At 37.9% G+C, this 16,570-nt stretch overlaps 1 protein-coding gene across 2 annotated transcripts in view; it reads right to left on the bottom strand.

Annotated features, from left to right (window-relative positions):
• Nucleotides 1-3,052, bottom strand: part of exoc2 (exocyst complex component 2) — a 108,039-nt gene extending 104,987 nt beyond the window's left edge. For both annotated transcript variants that reach the window (XM_088644047.1, XM_088644048.1), the window contains exon 1: nt 2,937-3,052. The gene's annotated coding sequence lies outside the window, so the exon portion shown is untranslated. The remainder of the gene's footprint in view (nt 1-2,936) is intronic.
• Nucleotides 3,053-16,570: the final 13,518 nt, after the last annotated feature.

The raw sequence follows: 16,570 nt of genomic DNA, 5'->3' as shown, positions 1-16,570 counted from the left end.
TCTGTGATGAATGATATGGGCATTTACAGGAGGAATGGGGGAAATTAACAGTTGTACAGTAACGTAGAGCTTCTGAGGTCTGGAGGCTACAAAACCATATGCTGTAAACCAAACACGACTGATTAATTAAGCCAGCCATGATTAAATAATTGCGTCTCCCATCTGAATAAGAAACATGCCAACATCATCAATCAAAAGCACAAATTCAGACACCCTGATCTTGCAGAAAAGTATTACAATATTAACAACAAACCTGGCTAGTGTGAAGTCTAAACGGAAAATGAGAGCACTCTATAATCCTATACTGATAAATTGCCTAAAGAGAGCCTTACTACAATCATAAATATTAGGATGCCTTGCCATGTGATTTGTTTATGGAGGATGGCTGGACCACCAAAGTCACTGCACTGCTTTGCCAACATGCAGCTGAACCCTTTCACATGTGGAAAAGACTGCAGCATTGCCAGTACCTTACTGTTCCCATGCACATATGGGTCCACTTGGATACATATCTTTAAATCTCCTTCTCTCTCTTTTTCTCAGTCTATTAAAGCATTGGCGCTCCTGCACAAAACATTGAGAAAAACAAAAATGCAGAGGGTGCAGGATCACAATCCCTTTTCTTGCTGTATGATCAAAGCACAAAAAACAGCCATACAATGTAATAAGAATAGGCCAAATAGACTGGAAATGCTTTTGAACTGCACTGGGAAAACTTGTATATTTCTGGCTTCTGTTAATGCATGGTTGTTTTTGTTGTGGATGAGCTTCTGGCATCTCTCCTGTTTTTTTTTTCTTTTCATTCTTTGGAGATGAAACTTGATTTTCCTTTCAGCCACATGACCATCCTAAGCAATGCACTTAAACTGATGACTGATCACAGGAATCTAGCACTTTCTGCAGATGCAAATGCATTTTGGATTCAGCATAAATAATACACCTGATTTAGCAGGGCAATATGGATTGTTACACTTAAATGCGATGGTCAGTCCAAGGGACCTACAGTATGAGCATGACATCATTTAAGACAGCAGTACAGTTTGGTACAGTGCACTGACACACTAATGATTCCTTCTGTAGTGACAAAACAAGCCGGCATGCCTGACTGCCGCTGTGTCTAGAAGTGGGTATGAATGTCTCCAGATGTACCTATGAATGCTGTGCTAAGGCTGAACATTAATTTCCATCATGAGACAAAACACTTTACTACTCTATCACCTCTGCTAATCCCAGTTTCGATTTTTTAAGACAGCTAAGTGAAAGTGCAAGACTCCCCCTGGGCAGGTGGAAGGATAGCCACTGCAAATTAACACCTCCTAAAGGCAATGCAGGCAACTGCTAGCGTAGCTTGGCTGACTAAGGCAGGCAGACTGAGGCGATCCACTCAAGGACAGTGTCCACGTCTGACTTTCACTGGACAGGGTCATACTGCCAGAGGCCTGTCAGTGCGCATTTCAGCACACTGCGTGCTCTAAACTGCAATAACTTCCTTGAGAAAAGGTAGGCACCCATACCTGTTCGAGTGTTCTAGTAATCACTGACAAGTGCTCTGGCCTTTAAACACACATGCATGATCGAGCGTTGGATCAGGCTTATCTGGCCCAGTGGAGGTTACTGCTTCTCAGTGACTGATCGTGCAGTAAATATACAGAAAGAATGCCAAGCTTTTCTGCCACCCTTTCTGAACAGTATGTCTGCTTTGTGTTATTTCACCACTGCTTATGAGCTATTTATTTTAAGAGGAATTATAAGAGGTACTGTCAAATTATACAAATATATAGACCTAACCTTTGTGATTCTACAGGCATGCCACATTTCAGCAGCTGGAATGCATTTTTTAAAACGCATTTACTGTACACTTTTTATTGCATAGTTTTCCTTGCTTATAGAGCCCACTTTATAGTATCACATCGAGTCAAGTATGATATCAGTAAAAGTTTTGAGCTGTACGCAGGACTGGTTTAATTATATTGCTTCACTGCTGCGTTTTTATCAAAATTAAAACACAAGAAAGCTTGCAAAAGAGAGGAGGTCATTTGGCCCACCTATGCCAATTGGAGAGTTAGGAGTACTTTACTAAATTAAACACAGGAATGTGAGTTTGCTCTTTAAATACTCCTCAAACTCCACACCTTAATAATTCTGCAAACATCTGTGCACACATGCATGCTTACACACATATAAAGAGCCTAACCATACGCAATAACATTCTGGATATAAACTTGGCACACTACTGTTCACAAGCTCCGTTTTCATTGAAACATACCGTACAATTGTGATTTTAACCCCCGATACATCATGCTTTGCTACACTTAAACAGAAAAAACAAAGTAACAAAGTAAACTGGTAGATATAGTACACGTTTAGATACTATATATTCTATTGCGTGTTCAGTTTCAAAACTGGTGTGGGTCCGAATCGACCGGTGTCGTCATCCAACAGCTGTCAAAACGGGTGACTAATACAGTCAAATGCGCCAGGGAAGCCCACTCCAACAACAACTATCTTTACGCAGCGATAAAAACGCAAATGCATGTATCACAGTTTAAACAGGATTTCTTTTGTGGTGATCGCTAGCATGACACACCGCAAATGCTACATTTAATCTGGGCGGATATCTTTCTCTCCTCTCGGGATTACTGCAAACTATGGCGTGAGCTTGCAAATCGCATAAATTCATATGTCACTGCGAACTGGATAATTCAGAATTCACGTTCAATACACGTTAAAATGAGAAAGATGAAGAGTGACGGACTAAATAATGTACAAACACTAAGCGCTGAAACGCTTCCCGATCCCTTTCTAACCGAAAACTAGCAGGCAGATGTACCACGCCTGTAAAGTGAAGGACCGTTATGGACACACTTATTTATACGACTGAAATTGAGACTCGAGATAAAAAAAAACAAATAATAACACCTTAATAATAAACTTACAGTGCTCAGCCGCAGGAAGAGCGAAGTTGACCTCTATGTGACATCAACTTCCAGGTCACCAGTTCCTGTTTTGCTGACGTACATCACATCCGGACGCTGGGGGGAGGGGCTTGGTCTGAGGTGGCAGCAGGGTTGTGGAAGATGGGAGGCAGTCTGGAGATAGGCTTGGTTGCAGAAGCTTTTGCAGATTATAAAATGGGCTTGTGTGTTTTTCTCCCCTTATTTAGACTGTCCTCCCCGAAATTTAAATGCACAGGCTTAGTACCCGCTCGATCTGTAACTTCGTTAGTTTTGGTTGGGTGCGACAACCGGTATGTTCTGTGTTACAGCTGAAACGAATTGAACTTCAAGGCTATGGTTGAGCTGCATAGTGTGTCTGTCCGGTATGTTGTTCCTTTTGCGCTGTGGATATCTCATAATATCACCGGCACGAAACTGTCTTGGGAGAACAGGATAATTCAACTAAGAGTCAAATGTAAAAATTGTTAATTTTTGTTCTCTATGATTTTAGCTGTAGTCTAGCTGTGTGCACTGTACATGTATGTGCTGTAGGGTCTGAGCTGTGTTATTGCTCCTCTGGCGCTGAAGACTAATCAGCAGGGGGTTGTGGGTTCGAGTCGTGATTGTCTCTTTGAGCACTATCTTGATGTGTACATGGGCACTGGTATTAATGGGTAAAACTAATACACCAGCTCCACTTCTTACTATCTGCCTAACACCACAGATACTAGCATATTCTCTGACGTGATTAACCTGGATGATTAAGTATGACCTTAATTACTGCTGCGTGGAAAAGCAAGCCCTTGACCCACTGCTCACCTTTCTGAAGGACAGAAACCAAAGGCCTTGTAGTTCCTTAACCTCAGAGATGATGTGGAGTGAGCTCTGAGAGATGATTAGGACCAAAGGGACTCACAGTCATACGATGATCAAGTTGGCCATCTGATGCGTTTTCCTTTTAAAATGTTATTCTGTACTGATTGCATTGCATGTACCGCAACGAGTCTGTGCAACTGGCCGTGTGTAGATTTACTGCTATAGAGGTTATCGTGAGAAGTGTCATCCCTCTTTCTCCTGCACCTGTGTAAAGATTGGCTTGAATGGAAAAAAACATCCTCTAATTTCCAGGTGTGGTGTTTGTACCCGTTTGTCCATTTTAATCTGCGTCACCAAAAGTCTCTCCAGGAGGCCAAAACCCGAGAGGATGGAAGATCTGTTCCCTGTTTTAGCAGGAGGTGTTTTCACTGACGCTGAGAACTAACGGATGACATCAGAGGGATTTCGCTTGTTTTTTTTTTAATTTATTTTTATCAGCTCGGCTTCCACCGGGGATTCATTTTGTAAAACCTTACATAAAGGTTGAAGTCCACTTTTGTTTTTTACAAAAACTTAAACGCGGTTTCAGATACAGTGTACTTATAGTTGATTTTAGCAAATGTTCTTATGAAAGTCAGAACTTTGATATCCCTCTGAACATTTAAAAAATGTTTTATAAAAGGTGCTACTGTATAAATTATTTCTGTTTTCCATTTTATTTGTTTTACTAAAAATATTGTGGTCCACTGTTGTGAAGTACTTGTAATTGTGCCATTTCAAGCACAGGAGTGCCACTGAGCAAAAGTTTTGTAGTGTAAATATGCGTTTATTCTGTAACCAACAGACTTGTTGAAGACAATCTTTTGCATGGTGATGTTTTGTCCATATTAGAGTGCACATCCAATCGGATCTATGATAATCTTCTAAATAAATTAGAAACTGATCATACACTGGTCCGCCAGAGACTAAGCACTAGCACTATAGCTTTCGTACAATAGATAGTGCAGTCTTGTTAACAATGCATGTTTTTTTTAATGTTCCAACTTGCTCGCATTTGGATTGTTACAGCATTTTCACTTGTTCTGGGAATGGCACAGCATCATTAAAAACCTAGCCGGAGACCACCCAAGAGCCTTGCCAAAGATATTTCTTTCACTTAATTGTGCAAATCGAGGGAGAGACATTTATTTGATAAGGAGAAAAAAAAATCTCCAGAGAACCTGTGTTTTCCAATTATGTGAGGTTAATCTTATAATTGATGGCTCAAAACCAGATAGCTAGCTTGGCGATCGCCCCATCACATTTATTGTTGCTTAGCACATGATTGTAGTTAATTACGAAATACTACAGGGGCTATTTGTTAACATAAACATATAACTTAGTCTAATTTCTCCAGAGAATTCAGTCTATTGCTTAGAGATCGCAGTGTTTTTCAAGGGAGTTAGTGTAAGTTATCACGCATGCAGATCAATCGGCACACTAAATGATCGCACCATCAAAGTTCGGAAGCTCACAGCAGTATTTCCTGATGCCCATGTGTTGGTGATATTAGCATGCAGGGAAAGCACTCGATCACCACAAAGGGGTAGGTGGGGCCAGGTTGGCCATTTCACACACCATTGGGTTCCATTACCACTTCCCAGATCAGCCAGCTTCTGTTCAGTGGCTGCATGTGCTTGCATGCCGAGGTCTGTGCTGTGAGGCCCTGTTCAATCTTGTCCTACTGATGCTGCAGCCTTGTATATCTGACCGGCCTGCTGCTTACATGGACCCCACACCTTCAGTGTTGAGGAGCAGTGCAAGTAGAATTAAAACTCACCTTCCTTGAATACTTCAAAGATTCGTCACACTAAATCCTGCGGTTATCTGACTCGACACTGATGCCTTTCTGAAGATATTTTTGTCTTTGAGTGGAAATGAAGTGGTGCAGCTGACATTTTGGCGTATCTACCTTAGTGGATTTCCCCCATTGTGAATTAGCTCCCTATGATTCCAGTCTCTATTGTTCCACGATTGTCTTTTCTTTTTTTTTCCCATGGGCCTCTGGCCAGCATTAGGAAGTGGTCATTGTAAATATTGCGCCGGAATCCTGTTCGCCCTTTTGAAAGATCCAAAGCAAGCATGTGAACAGTGGGTGCCTTTTTCCTTCCTGGAGAGTTGGGCTTTAGCTGGAATCCAACCGGCCACTTTCAGCAGAATATCTGTCAAAGTCAGAGGTGATGCCGCTGAAGGTCGTGTGGTCATCCGTAAATTGCAGAAAGAGAGGTGACACAGGGAATTAAGGAAGGGTTTCTGGAAAAAAAACTCTTTCAAGTTACAGGTATTATGGAGTGTACAAAATGTCATAAAGTAATATAAATCGACAAATATTAAGAAGCAATAAGCAGAAGATTAAACCATTATCCCATAACTTGTACACAGCGTCTGTGGTGTACTTAAAATAGAAAGTTAACCCTAGAGTGCCAGGAATAAAGACCGAACTGTTAATGGCCAATTTTAATCTCATACAGCTCGTTGGATGTCGAGCAGCTTATGGAGTTAAATCGAATGTATTAGAAGTGCAGGACATTAGAATAGTGTCCACCTTTAGAATACCGAGGAAGTGTAAGGGCTCATACAAATGGAAATGGATATTCTGCAAGCTAAATTGATTGTCGTTTTCCACCTTTTTATGCTACTTATCATGTGAAAATATGTCTTAAAACAATTACAAATGAAAGGAGGTATTCAGCTCATCTAGCCCATTAGGTGCCAGCTGCTTACTAAACTAATGACCACTGACAGTTGCCCCGTGTAAATTTAGTGTTTCTTCATATTCCACAACATTTTTGCTAAGCACAGCTGTTTGAGTTTCAATGTCTGACAGGCCCTAATCAATTTGATCTTTTTGATTCCTTCTTCCACAAAGCAGAATATCGGGATTTGAAATCCTATGAGTTAATGTCAAGGATGTCCCATATGCTATTTGTCATATTTTACTGCCTGAATGTTTTATGACATAATTAAACAGAAAAGGGAAGTTATTTGCATTAGAATGGGGTTCACTATTGTTTTGTTTGTAGTGATCTTTGTGAATTCTTCATTGAAATAAATAGGACAGTTGTGTTCAAACAATTGAAAATAACTGGAATATTCCATTTGTTTTTTAAATGTAAGCCACATTACTGTAAGTATTTCTTATCTTTAAATAATCAGAAGATGTACAGTATTTAAGTTTAAGTTCAGTCATACATTGCATTGGAGAAGTTTCATACAGTGAAAGCAATCATTTTCCTTTTAGAGTTTTTTCTTCCTCTGGATTGAAAAAGGAGCTTCTTTATTGTTGTTATTGGAGTGACCACTTTGGGTTTATTTCTCTCAGGTGGCTTGTGATGTGCTGCAAATAAACAACAACAAAAGTGTGAACATTGTTAGACGTTTTATGAATCGTATCTCCTTCGAATTTTATGGGATGGGTAGAATTTTACCTACCAATATAATCATAAAGTTGGGTGAGTTCAGAGTTTAAGTTCTTTTTTGTGGTCCAAGGAAAGGGTGAACTTTAAAGTAAACATGGAAAGGCATTAAGAACATGCTTTGTAAGCTGTTCAAGGATCATTGAGAAAATCTATGAAGTGACTGTTTAAACCATTATTTCCACAGTTCTGTTATAAATAAGGCCTTACATTTTAAAATAGGCTTGTTTGAGATTTAAATTTAGTGTTATCTATACAAGCAAGGTTAAAAAAGACAGAAATCTCTGAGCTCTGGGCACATTAAAAAACTAAGAAGATAAACCTTTTTGGACAGCCTTCGCTCTGGAAATAAGCACAACAGTTCAGTAGAAGAAGTAGTTTTAACCAACTGTTTTATGATGTGATTCAAAGTGTTTCACAGAGTACAAGCAGCAGACAGTTCATAAATTAAGGGTGGCTGAATGTTTGAGCGAAACTTGCTCGTGAAGTCTAGTCTATCACAATAAACCAAAATCCTCCAGCAGATTAACATACTATTAATGTTGTTAAAGTGAGTGAAAGGGACAGGAAGAAATGGTGTAGCTAAAACAAGGTCAGATAGTAATGTACTTTTGCCATAAAATCAGTTTTTAGTTCTGTGTGTTTTTGATCACTCGAGATAAAGATAATATACAAATAAAATTCATTGACTGTTAGAAACGTTGGCTTTATCAGTTGTTACAGAACAGCTCATTTGAATGAAATCAAATGTTACAAGATATTAATAAGCAGGCCTCAGATCACTTTAATAAGCTCCTGAGAGTCTTGATGAAATTATGTCAGCGCTTGCCATAAAAATGCAAAGTTCAAGATTCCACCAAAATAAAAAAACAGCAGTAATCCATGTGTAACCATTAGCTTCTGCCGCTACTGTTAATATGCAAGAATATTAGATACATCTCCAAGGTGTGGGGTTTGTTTTAATTAAAATAACACCTTCCCAACACCATCAGTTTAAGGGGTTCTTTTATACAGTATACGACATATATTCTCTACGAGGAAGCTCCAGGCTTGCCAAAATCCTCGATGGATACTATGAAGTCTCTTAAATGTAAGAAAGTTTCATTAAAGATGTGTGTTGATACATCGAGTCCTCTGCTTACAACAGCATTCCTTCTAGGACAATGAGTGATCTCCAGTGTGAAACACAAAACATCTGGGCTTTGACGCACCATAGACAGCTTTGTTTAACAAAAAGCCTCAGTTACTATATATCAATTTCTCATCCTTGTCTTACATATGTACAATTCACTGCATTTATTAAGAATTTTAAGTCAGAATATTGAATTTTCTGAACCTGCAGGTTTTTATTCAAAAACAAAGCCATGAACTTAGGAAGGCAAACAATTAAATTCTATAAATTAAATATAATTTAGATATTTATATAACTATTATACTATTATTCGGCATTTGTGGGATTTCCTCAATACAGCTTATTGAAGAAGAAAACAACGCTGTTTTGACTGTACTTTATACGGTACTTTCCCACTGCTAAGAAAAGAAAAACGTATTTTCTAACCATTTTGGAAATAATTCCTATTAGTGCTATCGTTATCATTTATTTTGAATGCTATATAACCGTGCAACATTTAAGGCAATCAGCTCTTCAAACCACTTTCCTGTTATCTATTACAATGTCCCCCAACAAACGGCCCTTCCAATCCACACTAAAAAATATATATTTGATACATTTCTTCACAATCGCCATCTAAATTTCTTAATTTGAATTTTTGTGTTGCCCAGGGAGTATGGTTCGTAAACCTAAATTATTCTGAAAGAAGACTTAAACTATAAAAACTTCGAAAACGATTTATGTTTCAGCTCGTTTCCGATTTTATACAGTAGGTCTTCTTCAGGTGTAACAATGTAAGACCCTTGCTGCAGAGTTTACACCAGTATCGACATTAAATTGACCATGAAAAGTTTGCTCTCTGTTCAGCTACAGCCATGTTGTTACTCTTGAGAGCGTCTTTATCAGAAACATCAAGGTTTTAAGAACCCCGGTTAGAACAATAAGCAGAACTTCAAAGGAATGCATACCGCTCACGTTTGGTAAGTAGAGTTTCATTTAATGCGGTGTGAACTTGACAGATATTAACAGGGATCTACTCAGCATATGTTCTGGTTATTAAATTACGTGTGCAAAAACAGCAATTGAGCCACAAACCCTATTATCGCCAGTCGTATTGAAAATAAATCGACACGTCACTGAAACTTTTTTCTCAACAGCACAAAGATTATTGTGGAACATCACCAACTACTTGAATGTACTGTATAGTACTGAATTTTCTGAACAATAATTGATTTCATGATTTGTGAAAGCCAATCCTTCATTCCTTTATTAAAGCAAGGAAACTCAAATTCATCAAAGAACTTATATTCAAAATATACGCTATAGTCCTTCTGGTACTTAATAAGTATAATTAATAATTTTATACTTTATCTCTTAATAACAAGTCTTCAAGGTCCTAGAGTTCTAGTATACACTGTAATGGGTAATACAGGAAGTTCTGAGCCAGAAATTTCCAGCTCAGTAAGCAGAAGATTCCTGTTATATTTGCGAATGAATGTCAGATAAAGACCACAAGTGTAACTATGAAAGTTAAATCATCCTCGATGTAATTTATCAACCAGCAAAGCAAATAAAGGATACTTATGTGGATGACTTCCTTAATGAAAGACAACAGGGAACAACAAATTCATTATTAGAGCTGTAATTGTTAGAAATATTAAGTTTTAGTATATTTAGTGTATTATTGTAGTCAGCGTCACTTCACGATTATGATTAAGGCATGTAACAAAATTAACTAGTACCTGTTACACCTACACATCTCAAAGAAAAAAGAAACTGTAAAACTTTGAGGAAAGTGTTTAATAATAAAAGAAAACAAGTGGGCTTTATTTTGGGCCAGTGACTGTTTTTATTGACAATTTTTACCCAGGTGACAGCAAGGTGAACTTAGCGAATCACTTTTGAGAAATACAGTACGTGCACAAACTGGAAAGCCCATTGAAAGTGATAACAATGACAATTCAGGGTAATAAGGCAGGAGTGTGGCACATTGGTCAGGCTGTGGGCTCAATCTCAGTCAAGGGAATGCTGTTGTCCCCTTGAGCAAAATACTTCACCCAAATTGCTCCAATAAACTTTTATCAAATATTTGGATAAAAGTGTCATCCCAATAAATTCGTAACTTGATTTAATTTGGCACCTGATTACAGTGAACGTGTTTCACATCCCTAACAGTGTCCTCAGGAGAAATATTCCTGGGGAAAAGAAAACACTCGCCAGAAGGAAACATCAAGAGTCGACAAATAATTGTGATAAACATAGAAGTAGCATATCACACTGGTTGTCAGTTTGACTTTGATCTCAGCAGGTGATTTCCCTAAAAATATCTGTGGAATCCTTACATTTGCCTTCTGTTATTTTTGAAGTGCACATGTATTCCGAATGAGGATTTGTGAATAAAACGGAAGCAGAAAACCCTGCAAACTCCCTGTCACACACTTGCTAGCCATTCAGATTTAGTATTTTAAATTGCTACGCAGAGAACGCAAACAGTTGAAAGCAGAACCTTGGTTCTTCCAAAGGTATAGGGACAGCAAGGTCAGACCTGTTATTTTCACTTTACCGGCAAGCAATTTGTGATCACGGGATTAATACGAACAATAAACACAATACCTAATAGTGTTAAATTTTGGGTAATTGCATGAATACATTTGGTCATAGGAGAACCAAAACATTTTGCTTTCAAATCTGAAATTTGAAGTAACTGTAACCACAGAGGCGCGTCTTAGTTCATTTCATAGGTCAAAAGTCAGTACTTGGTTGCATAGTCCTTTGAGACAATAACTGCATGAAGTCCATTGAGCTCACCAGCTGTGAGATAAACTGCATTGGGAACTCATTTGAAATGCTTTGCTGCAGCCACTTTAAGTTCTTGTCAGTTCTCTGGGTGTCTGACTTAAATTTTTCTTGAATATTTATAAAATATATTTTTCTTTAGCACGTAAAATGCATTTAATGCAATTGGATTTAAATCTGGAGATTGGCTTGGCTAGCCTAAGATTTAAATTTCCAAAACTTTCTCTCCTGGTTGCAGTAGTCGTTGTCTTGATACTTGGCGAAGCACTGTTCAGTAAGCACGAAAGCAAGTATACAGTAAGTAGGAGTCATGTTTCTGTAAACTGCAAAATTCATCCACTATTCAAATAAAGATGAATGTGCCAGTTCCTGGGACACACAGTCCTCACGAAATGCACCTTCAACCCAGCCACAATTTGTTAAAAAATACTTCTATTTAGCAGTTTTTCATTAGTTTTCATTTTTGTAAGTGTGTGTGTTATAATTAATTTTAACTAGATTTATATTATTTTCAAATGTAAGGATGGCAATTTTCTTATTTTACTTTCATTGCAACATTAAATAATGGAGCATATAGGATAATTATGCAGAGTGCCTGTAGAAAAAAATAAATAAATACTGCATTTGGTTAAAATATAGAATAGTTCACAAATGTAGACCTAAACTGTTACAGTTCACTAACAGTGTATTGTATCATGGGCCTAAGACAGAATCCTTGTTTCAGGAGGAGTGATCAAAGCAAAACTAAGATAAAATTAATATAATAGAATAAAAAAAAACATTTATTATCAGTGGAAAAATTAAATCTCTTAACTTCATTTAATCGCGCAGATAAAATGCACTTCTGTTTCAGACGACCAACATTAAAATAGTGACTTACTTCTTTAAAAGACAAAAGTACAGTATATTTTGTATTTCTGCCCAACGTTGCCAGGCTAAAGGAACTGAGACGTTTTGGTCTTGAACAGAGAAAAACTACGTAGGACCTGATTCACATGTTCAAAATCCTCACAGATCAAAAACCAGGACTAAAATCAGGACACAGGTGGAAACTATGTAGAAATGTGTTTATAATAGAGAATCTCTTCACCCAAAGGGTTGTATTGCAGGAGTCTGGAACAAGTTACCCAGCCACGTGGCTGCGGCCAATATCCTGTCTTCTTTCTATAAACATCTGGATGAGATCCTTGGATCAATTACCTACAGTACTTACTACCAAAAGGGGCAGAATGGTCTCATCTGATGTATAAATGTTCTTATGTTTTCCCCTGTTTGTAATAACTAACATCAAGCTGCTACCTACAGGCTCATAAAACTGATCCCATGTTGTGTGAATGTACTCGGCCGTAGCTCCATAGTCAGCTTCTGTGTTCACCTACTCGCCTGTACAGGTGGCCAGACTTAGCCCGAGTGTCCTCGTCTGGGTATTTGAAAACACGTATTTGTATTCAAGGTATCATCTGAAAGATGAAAAAACTCTTGCAGTATCTGAGCAGGGCATTCCAAATATTTTGACTTTGACAAACAGATGGACAAAAGTCCAGGAAAGCAGGTAAGAAGCAAGGAAAAGGGGGGTGGAGAGTGGTGTGACCCGGAAAAATAATCCAACCTTATTTCAGAGGATCTAGTGATTTGAAAGGAGGCTGCATTCTGAACTCTGATTTCTGGAATCATTACAACACAGTCAAACTAGAGTTCCTCTTGGTCTACATTGCTGATAGTTCTGTAAATTAGCAGCTTAAGATGACGAATCTGAAATACCCCTCAGACGCAGGCAATGATTCTCATAAAATCAAAAACGACTTCTGGGGCTGCTTATTAGCTAATTTAGAGTTCCATCTGAAAGTGCAGCCAATAGCAGAACACACGTGCTTGCCATCAGATACAGTATTTCTGGGATACTGTCCAGAAAAATAACAGCTTAATGGAAAACAAGCTCTTTTTAATTTTGTTTTCAGAGATTTATTGGTACAGCATCTGGCGCTCAAGGAAAAGCAGCACACACCTTCAGTGTCATTAATGCCTCATTCTGCGAAAGTGCCCAGTTAAGTGCAATGCCATCGTTAACACCTTGTTGAGGGACCGAGATCACTGAGATCTCGTTTAGCTTCTGCCCCCAGTTGGAGCCGAACCCCTGTCTTCTGTCTTTTGAAGACATTTTTAACCACAAGAGTCTGTATTAACAATTAATTCCAGGTTAAAGCTGAATTCTTTTCAGGACTTCGGTGACAATTCAATTAGGCAAGCACATAGTGTATTAAGGGCTCTGTATTAGGTTTCATGGTTTTCCCTTTACAGTAGTAAATAGATGAATATATCACACACAGTGTGTGAGTAATAATTATAAGAGAACAGCAGCAACAAATACAACTGCTGTTAAGTCAAACTATAGTACCTTGATAAAAAGACAATAACTTGGCAGCCAGGTTTCTTGATATTCTCACAGTGCCCCCCTACAGGATGGCAGGCAGAGAATGCTGGGATCTCATTTCAGTGGTTCCACTTCACTGTAGTTTAGCTCAAAGGAATGTGGAAGAACTAAACCCTCTATTTTCCATCAGCAGGCCCAGACCAATGTAAATAAATCACTGGGATTACATTATTATCCTAAAAGCAACCAGACTTTCAATCTATGACAAGTACTGGACTGTTCTGGTACATATCAAAACATAAATAAAAATAATCTAAAAATCAGGGCACTTTAGCCGGGTGTATAGAATTCGCAGAAAAGAGTAAAAGAAAAGAAAGGGTTAATCTAATCTTTCAGGATTTTAAAACAGATGGAAATTAAGCAAGAGTGTGTAGTAAACAATGTGTCATATTTTTTCAGAATTGAAAATAGGCTGTAAGACAAAATGTCCAAAAATGATTTTGCTTTTATTAAGTTAAAATATATAAAACTGTCTTGTGAATAATAATCTATTAATATGAAGTGGCCATTTACAGGCAGTACTTCAAAAAGTAGCAATACGATTGCAAATTTGATCATAAACGAATCTCATTTTTTTAAGTTTAAGTAAAGCAAATCAGCATAGTTTTCATTGCACATTTAGATAATCATTATTCTTCACATATTTTCAAAGGATTAGAAGAGTTGTTAAACTGTAGACTTAGTTTTCCATTTAAGTAATGAATTAAATCCTCTTAAGTACCAGCACAATTTAAAGATTATACAGTAGTTTTTTGTTGTTTTTTCTTATACATGGATCTGTCCATTCCTAGTACAAGATTTACTGTTTCTGTAATGGCAGTTTTTCTAGAAAATATTTGTTTGTTTATAACAAATCCCATCATTACAATGTTTTCACATATGTACTGTACACAGAAGAGTATGAATTGTGCAGTGTACTGTATATTCCTTTTTTTTTTTGCATGGAGGATTTGTATTTTTACAACTACTACAACCACAACAACTAAGACCACCTTCACAATAACAACCGAAAAAAACCAGAGCCCCTACAAACACAACCTCTACTATGACCTCCAATGTGACATTGATAATTCGAGTCTTCGAGTGTAGATTTGCTGTCATTCAGTGACTTCACTCTTATCTGTCAGCAAAGTATCTGTAGAGTTGGGGGAACACCCCCTTCAATAGACCGAGGATTAAACTTGACTGCTATAGTGAATAAGGTTGTTGCCAGCAACATGATCCATCTGAGGGACATTCAGAACTTTATCGTCCTAGATCATGTAAAATTTAGTAAGATATCCAGTCTAGCAACAACTGACCAACAGCTGTCTTGAAGTAAATCAGCTGAAACTGATGCAGGTGTCCAGGGTGTCTTACGAGCGAGACAATGAAAGGGTAAAGTACATTATGTGCCCCTTTTAATACTGCAATGCAATTTTGCACTACTGTGATCTCTAGCGATATGAAATATACTCTCCTGTTATAATATAGTATACATTTATTTTTTTTAAAAGCTTGAAGATTGAGGCCAGAGTCTCAACCCATGCTTTCACATGCTGTACAGTGTGTACAAGACGCTCCAGAGAGACCAAATTAAGGAGACGTGGGTGAATGGGTGGGGGAATGTCGTCGGCCGCTCAGTGAGGAGGAAATTTGACCATGTGTGTAGCCATATTCCGGGGATGCCTTCCATAATCCCCACCGTTGGCTCGTACAATGCAACATGACTGTTTGTATTTTTAAGATATGATGTACAATTATCTTGTACCCCCAGAGGACAGAGAACTGAGAATATGGTTGACAGTCTTTCCTGTAGCATGGGGCAACTTCAGCTTCTGGCACTCTGTTCTAGTCAGGGAGTAGGCTGAAGATCATTTGTGTCTCTCAGTTCCGCCCACGATAATGTTTGTTTCTAGAGATGGTTTTTTCTCTGACACCGTAAGAGGCCATGAATGCCATTTGGCAAGACATCACAGCAGATGCTCACAAAGATGGCTCCATCATGCAAGATGTTTTTCCCAGGATGCACTGCAAGAGGAAATGCTTGATGCGGTGCTCATGATGTTGTGTGGCCTGACAGAAATCTGGGGCTGGAGACGAATAAACAAGCGGTTATGTTTGAGTGAAGTTACCGTTTACTTGTATTCCTTGTTTATTTATTCTTGGTGCTCTCCTTATTAGCAGATGGGTACCCCCTGAAAAATGGAAAAAGTGAATAAAATGCTTTTGTGCTGTACAAACTGTTTCTCATTGTCTCGTTTTTAGCATAAGCATTGTCCACACATTGTCCACTGTTATTTTTGGGTTAAGTCCACTGAAAGAAAATGCATGTCCAGCAGCTATTACTGTAAAGGTTGAATATATTAATTTTCATTAGAAAAAAAGGATGACAAAAGTATGCACTAAATGTTAAACATACTGTATAAACGTGCTGAGAGGTTTATGTGCATCTAATGTGCATTAGATTACAAACTGTACTGTTTTGAAATACATTTTTAATTTGTTACATAAAGTTAACATATAAGTGATGTTTTGAAAGCATTAAAGAAATTTTAAAATGTAATGTGTTTTGTAAACCAAGATTCAGTTTTAAGTGTTGTAGACTGTTTTAAGAAATTAACTCAATATCGCAGTAAAAATATGTATGATTGGGGAAAAAAGAGTAAACCACAAATGAAAAACCATCATAGAATAGTAAGAGATCAATATTATTATTTTTACTTAAGAAGATCATATTATATCTCACACCAGTCTTATGTACTGTACAGTATTACAGAAGTCAACAGGTTTGATTTGAGCAAAATTGCTAAGAGTCCAGCAGGGGGCACCCAAGAACAGTTTTGTGATTTCTGCAAGATCGTCTATTGAGAGCAGTACAGTACTCACAAGTAGTCAAAAGTTAAATCCTCTCGGGGTTCCTGAGCAGGATACTGAAATAATTACATAAGAAAGTATTCTTTAACTCTTCAGACTTACACCACTGTGAAAACCAACACAGAACATTGCTTCCTCAGTGACTTTTGTAGAGAACATTGTGCCTGTT

The sequence above is a fragment of the Lepisosteus platostomus genome, chromosome 8 (assembly GCF_059453375.1).
Source record: "Lepisosteus platostomus isolate fLepPlt1 chromosome 8, fLepPlt1.hap1, whole genome shotgun sequence".
NCBI lineage: Eukaryota > Metazoa > Chordata > Actinopteri > Semionotiformes > Lepisosteidae > Lepisosteus > Lepisosteus platostomus.
Note: the sequence above shows the minus strand (reverse complement) of the source record. Positions and strands in the feature narration are given on the sequence as shown.